Raw genomic sequence first — 12,572 nt, 5'->3', positions numbered from 1 at the left:
ACTGGAAATATCCAGAGTCTCTGATTCTAACTGCATTGTATTAATCAATTTGAAGAGAGAGATTCAGGAAAGGAGTATTTTTAGGAGGAGATTCTATTCCTTAATTGAATGACCACATGGAGATCTGTTTGTCCAAGTAACACACACACACACACACACACACACACACACACACACACACACACACACACAATTATAAAAATTTAATACCTAAGCTTATATGAAATATCATGGCAAAAATCACAGATCATGTGGTCCATGTGTTCTTAACTATGTTTTATATTACTGTCCAATGACAAAGGAAGAGCTAAAAATAGAAGACTAATGGTTGAATATAGACACATAGGGCAATCTATTAAGAAATGTGATTGATGCACAAAAGTGAATGTGAGACAGACACACTGACACTCAGTCAAAGAGACATATAAACACACAGTTTCCCCCCACACACTAGTTCCCCATAACACCATATTCAGGCTACCTGGTACTGATACAATTGAAGATTCTGCTGGGCATGAGAACATGTGAGCAGCAGAGCCAGCAGCAGGATTCTTATGCTGTGGGGCTTTCTATCTCCTAAGGGAGAAGCTTAAAGCAGCTCTGTGGTTGGGTAGGGTGGCATCTCATGGGCTCAAATCCAGCCTGTGCAGGAAAGTCCATGAGGCTCTTCTCTCCAATTAACTACTCAGAAAAAAGTGGAAAATGGTGTTGTGGCTTGAGCACAAAGAGACTAGGGATGGGGTCCAGGCCCTGAGTTCCATCCTCAGGACTGGCGGAGTCAAAAAGAAAGGGAATGAAGATATTGATCAGAAGATGCTGGAATTGAGTCTGAGAAGCAAACCACTGAGTCAAACTCTGGTTTCATATAGATTGGATGTGTTTCCTTAGGAGACATTTCTTAGGAAGGTAACATCAAATTTGATGTTACCTTTATTTCTCCCTCTGTCTCTCTCTGTATATAATATATAAATCTCTCATGCAAACAGCATATAACACCTTACACAAAAATAAATGCATAATACAACATGGCTATATAATGTATAGTATGCACATACAACATATATACATATGTGTGTGTGTGTGTGTGTGTGTGTGTGTGTGTGTGTGTGTGTGTGTGTGTAATATAAGGTTTGGAGCACTGTCTTGGATGATGTAATGATTTTTTGCCCATGCAAGTCTATTGAGTCACACCAACATTCAGAAGGGTTCATCTTCACAAGTTTATTCTACCTGACCATGTGACTCTACTTTCCCAAATCAAAGTAATACCATTCACCCAGCCCTGGTGGGTCACACCAGCCATCCTGCAAACTCAGGAGGCTGAGATCTGGGGCAATGGAGGTTCAATCAGGAAAGGCTCCCAGACTCCTCTCTCCAACGAATCACTAAAAACCCAGATCACCACAAGGTGGAGCTGTGGATCAAGTGTTAGTGCACCAGCCTTGATTGAATGAGCTCTGGGGCCGAAGTCACAATCCAAGGTAAAGCCTAGGACATGGAAGAAAAACTCCTATGAAGCCACAATCCAGGTTCCAATTTCAGTGATTTAAATGTAAGGTGCATGCCCAGTTAATTGGAGCTGATGGGTATGTATAAGAGAGATTTTCTGATTAATTACCAAAGGCAACTTAGAAACTTCTGTTTCCATATATTCCCACAACTCTTGCTTCATTATAATCATCTGAGAAGAGAGAAAGAAGCAGAAGGGAAGGCCAGTGCACAGGCTCCATTTTGTGGCAGATGTCTCCTAACTCTGAGTAAAGAGAGGCCAGCAGACAGAACAACTGAATGAAGAATGCTCTCCATTCATCTCTATTCCCATAGTGGGGGAAAAAAAGCAGTGATTTACCTTCCCCCTTCCAAATGTAGTGGATGTGGTCACTCTAGATGCCAGTTTCCAACACGATCCTTCTCAGCTCCATGTCTTCCTCTTCAGTGACAAGGCTGCCTGGTTTTCCTGCATGGAAAAGAAGACAAGACAGTAGCCACATCCACCATCGTACAACCGGCTGTATACTGCATCCTCTGGGATCTCCTGTGCTGTTTCCTGATTCAGAATCCCACCATGTCTCCTCAGCCTCCATCCAGGGACTCTGCCTGGCCCTCACCTACCCACCTCAGTCCAATGGCTCCGATAGCCCAGAAACTCAGTGTCAAATGGGGAAGAGCTTTATTCAGTGGCTAAGCAAGCAGACAAAGCACACATAGCTAAGCTGAAAGGGCCCAGCCCAACCTCACAGAGGGTGGACTTCTCATAGGGAGGGAGAGAGAAACACATGCAGCTCCTTGGCTGTCAGGGGGTATTTCTAGGGTAAGTGGAGGGATCTGACCCCAAAGCTATGCAAAGCTGGGTGTTTTATTTTTGCTCTAAGCACTCCTGGTGTTATTCTTTCTGAGTTTCTGCCTGTTGGGGGCATTTATTCCAGGTAAGAAGCAGCCTGCCACAAAACAGATCCTTATCCTTGAGAAAAGGCTGGTGCCCTGTGATCTGCATTATGGACAGGAGGTGGCTTACATTGCAGGGGGGTGGGAGAGAATTTCTCAGGGAAGGCACAGATCCTGCCAGACAAATGTTCATTCTTGGGGTGAGAATTTCATTGCTCAGGAAGGAATGTCTCCTGTTGTCTTTCTTTGAAGCAAAGATGGTGCTTCTCTGTTTCTAAACACCATGTTGCTGAGTTGCCTTCACCAGGCCTCATTTTCCTCCATATCCTGCCTCATTTTCCCCTCAATGACTCTGGTCCCTTGATCTTAGGGTTGCTAGATGGATGAATATCAGCTGTATTTGCTCCAAACTGACCACACCTCATTTTGCCCAGCCTGTGCTGCTCCAATATCACTTGTCAGCTGGTCTAAGGACTTGAACTCAGAACCTGCCTGTTGTTCCTGAACTTTTCCACTCAAGTCTAGCCCTGGAAAACTTGAGTCACAGCGCTAATTCCCCTTGTTGGTTGTTTTGTCAGAGATGAGAGTTTCAAGGATTTTCTTGCCTGGACTGGCTTTGAACCTTGGTTGCCAGATCTCAACCTCCTGAGAAGCCAGCATGAGAAGCCACCAGCACCAGGTTGGCTTCATTGTCTTGAGACCCAGATTCAGGGTCGTTGCCTTTTCTCCCAAGGAAGATCAAGGTCACAGGGATAAACACACTGGAGCAAATGAATGCACCATCCCAGCTCTCCAAGCTCAGTGTAGAAGTGGCTGTGGTTTGCTTCTCTGCATAGGAAGAAGCTGCAGTACTTACCTGCCAATATGATCGTGCTGGTTTTCCTTTCATCTCTATTCACAGAGACCATTTTCAATGTGAGGAATTCATCTGTAATTTTCAGTATTTAGATATGGAAAGTGTATTCTGGAAATTCAAAATAACGATGTCACAATGCAAGAAAACAGATGGTTCATTGTGTTCGGTAATGTCTCTGGTGACATGAGAATTCAGTCTCAAGAAACAAGAGAAGTCCCATCCTGCAGGATGGAATGGGGAGTCTTTCTTGGAAAGCTGGCGATTGCAGGTGGAGTCCTGACTCAAACACCTGCAGCCCAGAAATTCATGTGCACCAAGCTTATAAGGACAAGAACTTCATATTTGGGTTGCAGGCCCTAGTCTTACAAAAGCATACCACAGAGGTGAACACTCAGGGATGATCAAAGCAAACCATGTGCAGAACTAATCAGGAGTGAGCATTCTCTGTAGCCAAGCTTTCTTGGGGCTAAACAGCATGGCACATGCATTTCTAAGAATGGCCCATCTCATGTCTAGGCCTTCGGGAGCTGGAAGAAATGCTCCCGCAGCCCAGCAAGACACAAGGATGGCTGTGAATACAAGAAGAAGTTACTCAGACACAAGCATTAAAAAAAAAGATTAAAGAGAGCAAAATCCTTTTACGGGGAAAGGAACAAAGATAAGTTAGGGAAAGGGACTCACACACAGGCATTCAGAATAAAAGCAAGATATACAGAGCCAGAAGCTCCCTCTTTTTGGCTTGGAAAGGCAAGCAAAGCATGACTTTGTCTATCTGAAGAACGAACATGTGAAGAGTGAGTTGCAGGAAGAATTAGCGAGGAGAAAGTGTAACACCAGCAACAATGAAGACCAAAGATTAACATCCAATTGTGCAAGACTCTAGGTGAGAACCTGTTATTATCATATAAACACCCCTGATGTGAAAGACCTCAGTATTTCTTACTTAGACAGCATGTAGCCTATGCTGGGCTGCAGCACTGTCTTTCTGCTTACCTGCCTTCCCTGATTGATTGTTTTTTAATTTGTTCTTTGCTTTTTCAAAAAACCCCATTACAAACTCTGCATAAGTGAATATTTTTATGGAAGTCAGTATTTGGAATGTTGCTTCCTTTTTTGGCAAGATGAAAACCATTGGTGATTATTTCACATCACCATACACACACCTAGTAGATTAGGCCTCTACCTCTTGTAACTGAAGCATAAAGTCGGCTACCCTAGGAGATGAGCATCTGTGGTTGGATTATGGAGACTTTCCCGGTTATTGTGGAGGATCTGCTCCTTCAAGCACGTCTCCAACTCTACTGAAGAGTCTGGTCGCCTTTCATGGCAGCTGCTCCTGTATTGATTGGGGGAAAAGCTTGCCCTGAAAGCATCATGCAGGTTTCCAGTTCCTTTGAACACCTGTTCATGTCACTGCAAAGCATCCTCAAATGTTATCCATAGCAACATGGAAGGCTTGGAAACAGGAGGAGGTGCAGGGAGGAGGACTGGGCCTGAGTCTTGCAAGGTTCAGGGTCTTGTCCACGTGGACTTGGTCCTTGTGGGCAGGAGGTGTCTACAAACCCCACCCCTCATCTGCACCTCCTACGTATGACCTAGAACCCAGTGCTGGGGGCCCTAGCTGTACCCCGAATCTTCATATACTCACAGATTGTTTTATAAACACCATTCTCTTGTTGTATTGCACAGTGCTTTACCCTTTTACAGTAGGAATGAAAGCTTTGGAACAGCAACAACAACAAAAAGTACATTTTTAAATCATTATTGATCATCGTAAATATTTTCACCAGTGACGGAATTCTGTGCAATCCATAAGGAATTTGACAAATTTCAATTTTGTACTGTCTGATAATTAATTTTATAGCTCTACTCTTTGGGTGCTCTGCTGATTGTATATCAGATTTCTGGCCTGAGCAGTTATCATGTTGGATGTTGGCTTACTCCTCCTTGGTTTATGACCTTGATCTCAGAATCACTGAGATGTAATTGTGTGGTATTTTTGCTTTTAATTTCCAGCTCCAAGTAGAACAGATAATCTGCAGATCTGTCCATTCAGCCAGTGGTAGGGATGGAAATGAAGGAATCCAACCTGCAGGGAATGGCGAGCTGCTGTTCTGTTGCTCATATCTAAAGAACACACTGTGGATTTCTTCCTCCTGGTCACTGTGAGTGTTTCCACTCACAAAATCATTTGGACACCTCTCTCAGACATCTTGCTCTTTCTTTCCATCCAAAAAGTATACAGACTGCTAGCCTGTCAACTTGTGCTAATGAAGGTTGCAAGTATTCACTCTAGAGCGTGTTATCTGGAATTGTCTGTTTTGATCTTCATTAAAATCATGAAATATCCAGACAAAACCTCAGACACACACAGACAATGATACACACACATTATCTATCGATCGATCTGTCGATCTATCTATCTATCTATCTATCTGTCTGTCTGTCTGTCTGTCTGTCTGTCTACCTATCCATCTATTTATCTATATATGTACTTGTCTACACACACATACATGCACACATATCTCCTTTTTTTCAATGTTTTCTCCTTAAATGTGCTTCAAGTACTTGCATAGCTGCGGCTTTGTCATGAGGTGAATAGCTGTATGACATTGAATCAGTCCTTACACCTCACCACTCAGAAGGTGTAAGCCATCACTTTAACATTTGTGAGGACTCACAACCACAACATAGAGTAAAAAATGCATGACACTTATTCCCATTTTAAAATTAAAGCTCTTTTCTTCCTGGTATTTTCTATTCTTAGATAATTCCCATCTGGCTGGTTAACCTGTAGACCAGACATGCATTTCCACAAGGTATTTGGACATCATACATATAAAAATATGTTTAAGCACAGGTCCTCAGATTCCCCACCAAATGCAAGTACTTCCTTGAAAACTTGGCTGTCAAGGACAAGCTAGGACTCAGTGAGAGGGTGCCTATATAGTGGAGGAAGCTCAGCTTACTTGATATAAGTGATATGACATCACGTTCTCTACTAGTGGAGACATAGAGCATTAAGTATCTCTGTCGTCCACCCTCCAGGATTTGGTCTTCATTATCAGCTGTGAGGGTGTAGGTGAACCATTATCCTGGCTGAATAAGAAACACCCATCAGGCATGGTAGAGGATGCTCCCCGAACACTCAGAGGTTCAAGTAACCTGCTTGCAATGACCTGGAGACTTCCCTCTCCATATATGAGCTACCAGGCTCTGCTTCTTTCAGAAGAGAATTCACTGGAAGTATTCAGAGTCTCTGATTCTTGCTGCATGGTGTTAATAAGTTAGGAGAGAGAGAGAGAGAGAGAGAGAGAGAGAGAGAGAGAGAGAGAGAGAGAGAGAGAGAGAGAGAGAGAGAGAGAGAGAGAGAGAGAGAGAACTAGACAGGATGAAGATTTTCAGGGGGACATTCTAGGCCTCTTTGAAATGATCACAAGGAGACCCGTGGGTGAAAGTAACACATGTACAAAATTATAAAAATTCAATACCTAAGCCTATATGAAATAACACTGCAAAAACCACAGATCATGCTGTCCACATGTTCTTTTTTTTTCTTTTTGGTCAGTCCTGGGCCCTGAACTCTGGGCCAGGTGCTGTCCCTCAGCTCTTCAGTTCAAGGCTAGCGCTCTACCACTTGAGACATAGCATCACTTCCAGCTTTGTCTGCTTATATGGTGCAGAGGAATTGAACTCAGGGCCTCATGCATGCAAGGCATGCACTTTACCACTGAGCAACCTTCCCAGCCCCTGTCCACATGTTCTTAATAATCTTTTATATTTACTGCAGAATGCAAAGGAAGAATTCAAAATGGAAGATGAGTTGGAAGAATATAGACATACAGAGCAACTTATTAATAAGGTGTGATTGATACACAGAAGCAATCTGAGACAGACACACTGACTTCCAGACAGACAATTTCCCCACACAGACACTAGTTCCCCACATCACCATATTCAGGTTACCTGGAAGGGTTCTAACTGAGATTTCTGCCAAGCATGAGTCCATGCGAGCAGAAGAGCCAGCAGCAGGATTCTCATGCTGTGGGGCTTTCTGTCTCCAGCTCCGTGGTTTGGGAGGACGGTGGCTCCTCCTGGTTTTTATGAGAGTCTCCTGTGAATCAGCCGCCTGGATGCACCAATCAGTGCTCACCATCCAGGGATGTTGAATCTTCACCTCCCTCCCCCCCCCCCCCCCCCCCCCCGCAATAAACTAATCCTGCTTGACACAGGTAGTCCGGAGGGAATTCCAGCTCACAAGCAGATGAGCAGCAAGAACATGGTGAGCTGAGGACACTTGTGTTCACAGGGAGCAGTGAACTGATTAGCTCTTCCATGTACACAATTATTTATTGTCTCCGACTTGGCAGTTAGTGAAATGGATGGAAGGGCAACCAAGTCTCTATTCTGGCTGAAGGTGAAATGGCAAAGCTTCCTTGCAACTGAGGTTGATTTACCTATCAGGTGGAAGAAGTGAAGTCCTGGGGCAGATAGCATCAGAATCAGATGGAATGTTCCAAACCAGCCCAGGCCATGTGAAGGTCCTGGAGTCTCTTTCCTCCAGCTGACCACCCAAAGGACACAGGTGCAGCTGTGGTTCAAGTAGTAGAGTGTTAGCAGGAGAAAAATAATATCTAAGACATAACAGCCAAGCTCTGAGTCCAAGTCCCAGGACATGTCCTAAATAAAAGGAAAGCATTAACTCAATGTCTATGTCCTTTAGAGAAACAGTGACTTCTATAGATGTCTCACAGAACATTCTTTATTAGACATTCCTATGGATTGACCACATCCCTCAAATAACAGTTGAAGGGAAATGCACCTGGGGACATTTAATTTCTCACCATGGGGTGAAGTTCACAGTCAACCCCAGGTAGCAGAGTCTGTAGTCAATATCTATGGATTTTATGGGCAGAAGCAGAGGCCCTGGCAGAACGGATGTGTGCTATTGGCACGACGGGAAGAACAGCATGCACAGATGAGCTTTGCACATGATTTTCTGACTGAAAAGCCTCACACTGATATGATGGGAAGAAATAGAGTGGAGTCTTTAGATCTAAGTCACAGAAGGGCAACTCCTCTTCCTTTGCAGGAGGAATCTATCAACTACTAAGAAAAAGCCAGAAGTGGTGTTCTGGCTCAAGGGATGGAGCACCAGCCTGCAGCACAAATAGACTCAGGGATGCAGTCCAGGCCTGAGTTCAAGTCCCAGGATTGGCCATAAAAATATTTGGGACCTGGGGATGGAATAGAGATGTTGGTAATGAGACTGCTGGATTGATTCACAGAAACAAGTCAATGGGGCCAAGTCTGGTCCTATAAAAGATTAGAGGAGCAGACTGGAGCAAAAAAGCAAGATCCACTCATGTGTTGTCCATAATAAACTCATATCATAGTCAGAGATCAACACAAATCTGAGCAAAGGGATGGAAATGAATCTTCCAGGCGAATTCATCTTGTGAGAAGGCAGGAGTATCCACCCTGTCATCTGATAAAAGAGAGTTCCTATTAAAACCAGTTAGAAGAGACAAGATCATTACAGATAAATAAAGGGAGTGATCGATGAAGAAGCAATCACATGGGTTAATATATAGTCACCAAACACGAAGCACTTAAACACATGAAATAAACATTCTCAGACTCACAGAAGATGACAGACCCCAACACACACGTTCAGGTTTTCCAATCCTATTTGCAGCTCTACATCTTCACCTTCACTTTCATCTTAGGTTTATTTGTTGGATGAGGAGTGGAAAGATATTGATTTGGTGTGGGGGTGGTGGTGGTGGGAGAGCATAATTCAAAATGAAATCATGAGATCCCCTCCTCCTGAGTCACTAAGATAATAACTAGGAGCCATCAATACCTAGACTCATGATCATAGTCTTCAGCAACTTGAGAACAGTCACCTAGGCAAAGGGTAGAGTAGACTGAAATCTCAAGCCAGCCTTGTTCTCAACTCCTGCTGTGTGGAAAAATAGGGTGTGGTTTGAAGTGGTAAATGCAGGAAAATAGGAATCCACTCTACACATCCCTTTTCCCCTCAATTGACTGCGGAATGGAAATCCACAGTACATCAATCTGGAAAATTCCAAATACTATGACATCATGAAAACTAACCCCCAAAGAAAGGCTTGTGACATCTAAAGGTGAGGACACAGAATTTCTTCAAATGAGTAAATCCCAAGTCCAGAATAGGCAATATCAAATACTGGATTCCTCAGGGATGGAAAACCTTTTGTTTTGTCATTGTTCAACTAATGGTAATATTTTTTTTGTCTCAGTCTCAGTCTTATCCTCCAGGAGCATAATAATTTTATTTTTCAGGAGTGATTAGGAAAAGAAAGAATTTTCTGGAAGGAATCAGTCTCAGGAAACTCAGTTGGTCCATTTGCCCACCATCCACAAGTTCATGTCTTGTGGTGGGCCAGGGGTGGGGGTGCAGGAGATCTGTGTATGAATTCTAACCATCCATCCCTCCTGCTCACAGATGTCTCCTGGATAATTTCAGATCTGTCCTTCAAGTCCTATCTGAGGGATTCACAACTCATGGCTTCCTCTGTGACCAACTGGTCCAAGGAAATCCACGACCACTTTTAGTATGAATTCAATTATTATTATTATTATATTATCTACATATCTAATAGATATGTCTATATATCTATTATCTATTATATTCCTTCATCAATCTTCCTTCCTTCCTTCCTTCCTTCCTTCCTTCCTTCCTTCGTTTCCTTCCTTTCCTTTCCTTCCTTCCTTTCCTTTCCTTCCTTCCTTTCCTTTCCTTCTTTCCTTTCCTTTCCTTTCCTTTCCTTCCTTTCCTCCCTTCTTTCTTTTCTTTCTTTCTTTCTTTCTTTCTTTCTTTCTTTCTTTCTTTCTTTCTTTCTTTCTTTCTTTCTTTCTTTCTTTCTTTCTTTCTTTCTTCCTTTCTCTTCCCTTCAACAATTATGGCTGAGGGGAATCTGCATTGGTCTCACAGCTCGAAGTTGCTCTCCTGGTCCATTGATCATGCCGCTTCCCAGGGTCTCTGTGCAGCTATCTCCACCCAGGGAATCTCATCAGAATCTTATCCATATCTACATTCTTGAGCTGTTCTCAGCCAGATGCTCCCCCCTCCCCCCCCCCGCCCTCTGGCCTAATCTATGTTATATGGAAATTCATTCATGAGATCCAGAATAGACATATTTTGAGAGGTCAGACCAGGAGTCTTTATCAGAGTGTTCATTATTAGTAACTGCAGGCAGATACATATGCTCAGAAAACTTGCAGCCTTGAATGCACTTCGTACCATCAGGAAACTGAGCCATGAGGATAATGAAGAACAGAAAAGCAATGTCAAAGAACCGGATCAACTCCAGTGAAGAGCCCAAGTGGGATGTCATAGTGAACTTAGGAGACGCAGGAAACATGAAGCATGGTCCAAAACGGTGCATGCATTTGTTGGGCCCTAAATAGAGTCAGGGTCAGGGTCACAGGAAGCTCAAGAGTCAAGTTCAAGATACAGGATTGAGATGAAACTATTGTTCAAGTTCCTCTAGGAGCTCAGGCACACCCATCACATGGGGGTGGGACTTCCTTCCTCTAGGAACTCAGGCATGCACATCATCTGGGGGTGGGACTTGCCTTCCTCTGGGGATTCAAGCAGAGCCATCACCTGGGGGTGGCCTCCACCTTCATCCAACAAGAAGACAAGATGGTGCCAGTGGGATCCAGTATCCTCATTTCACCTGTTCATGCAGGCCCTTCTGATTCTACATTACAAATCCCCATGTCTCATACCCTGCTGTATTTAAACCCTGATCCTCCTGTGCCCCCAGCCCCTGGTATCTCTGACTCTGTTCTGTGCTACTTGATGCTTCTCTCCAACAATGATTAACTCCTAACCCCATCTGTAGGAGGCATCTGCCTTCTTTCCTTTTGTCTCCTTGATCATTCCTAATAAGGTAGGGCTACCTATTTCTCTTGTTTACATTAATTTATTCCATTATTATTAGGAGGTGATGCCCAGAGCAATTCCCCTGACCTGAGTCAGGTAAGAACGCATCTCCTTTGGCATAGTGTCTTCTCTTCCCTCACTCTCTCCCTGTCCCTCCCTCCCGTCTCCACCCGAGAGTTGCAGACTTCACCTACACCTGTGCCCAGTGAGCTCCACTACTGCACTTATTCACCATTTTCCCCTCGAGTTCTGTGCCCTCCCCCTACACACCGAAGGCTATCCACGTGGATACACGATAAATGAGGAAAAGGAGGCAGAATCACTCAAAAATAAAAACATAAAAACTTGAAAAGAAAAAAGAAGAGAGGTCTCTTGTTTCCATATCTGAGAATTTGTTTATAGGTAGGTAGGTAGGTAGGTAGATACATACATACATACATACATACACACAGATAGATGGATAGAGAGATGGATAGATAGAGAGAGAGAGAGAGAGAGAGATAATTACATAGATAAAAAGATACATAGATACATAGAAACATAGACAAATAGATACATAGAAACATAGACAGATAGATGCTTGCTTGTTTGATTGATTGATGGTAGGAAGAAGCATATAGGCACTGTGCCTTTGTCATTCTCTCCTAAGAATATCCTTTTGGGTCTCAGTGTATGTGAGTGTCTTGAATTCCATGTAAGTTGCCATATCCCATTGCATTTTATATCTCACCTCTGCATATGAGAGAAAACGTGCGCCCTTCGTCCCTCTGAGCTCAGCTCACCTCACTCAACAAGACTTTATAGTTCCATCCATTTCCCTGTCAATGACATGACTTTGTTCTTTCTATTGATGGCGTAAAAATCCACTGTTTTGGGTCCACTTGTCTACTGAGGGGTATCTGGGATGCTATCCATGGACTCAGGAACAGATTCTCCCAAAGCAGAAATGCATGCACATGAAATTAGTTTATTAAATCATTCTGAGAAGTATTAAGATCAGAAGAAGGGATGAAAAGGAAAGCCAGGGAGGAGTGTCCATGGCTTCACCTAAAGGAGGGAACACAGATTGGAGCGACCATGCGACTTTATCTTGGTGTAGGTGATTCTGACCCCACGGAGAGGCTGGCATCCCATGAGCTCCAGATCTCCAGTGCACCTGTGAGGTTGTAAGAGAAGAAGAAGAAAACACATCCGACCCAACATGCACTCCATGGCAGAGCCTCTGACATTGTCAGCATGAGTGGTATTTGTAATCCCAGCTGACCCAGGGACAAAGGACACACGATCCTGAGAATGTGTGTCCAAGTCAGCCATGATTTTATCTATGTGTCTTTGTATGTATGTATGTATGTTTGCATGTATGTATGTATGTATCTATCTATCTATCCATCCATC

The 12,572-nt window shown here is 43.5% G+C and overlaps 1 long non-coding RNA gene across 1 annotated transcript; it reads right to left on the bottom strand.

The window, feature by feature from the left end:
- Window positions 1-1,365: 1,365 nt before the first annotated feature.
- On the bottom strand, window positions 1,366-9,280 carry LOC138806748 (uncharacterized). Its single transcript, XR_011365971.1, has 4 exons — window positions 9,108-9,280; window positions 3,242-3,349; window positions 1,850-1,957; window positions 1,366-1,488 (listed from the first exon to the last, which is right to left on the bottom strand). It is a non-coding gene; the product is annotated as an uncharacterized lncRNA (long non-coding RNA).
- Window positions 9,281-12,572: the final 3,292 nt, after the last annotated feature.

Source organism: Dipodomys merriami, unplaced genomic scaffold (assembly GCF_024711535.1).
Source record: "Dipodomys merriami isolate MVZ:Mamm:240054 unplaced genomic scaffold, mDipMer1.0.p SCAF_407, whole genome shotgun sequence".
In the NCBI taxonomy this organism is placed as follows: domain Eukaryota; kingdom Metazoa; phylum Chordata; class Mammalia; order Rodentia; family Heteromyidae; genus Dipodomys; species Dipodomys merriami.
Note: the sequence above shows the minus strand (reverse complement) of the source record. Positions and strands in the feature narration are given on the sequence as shown.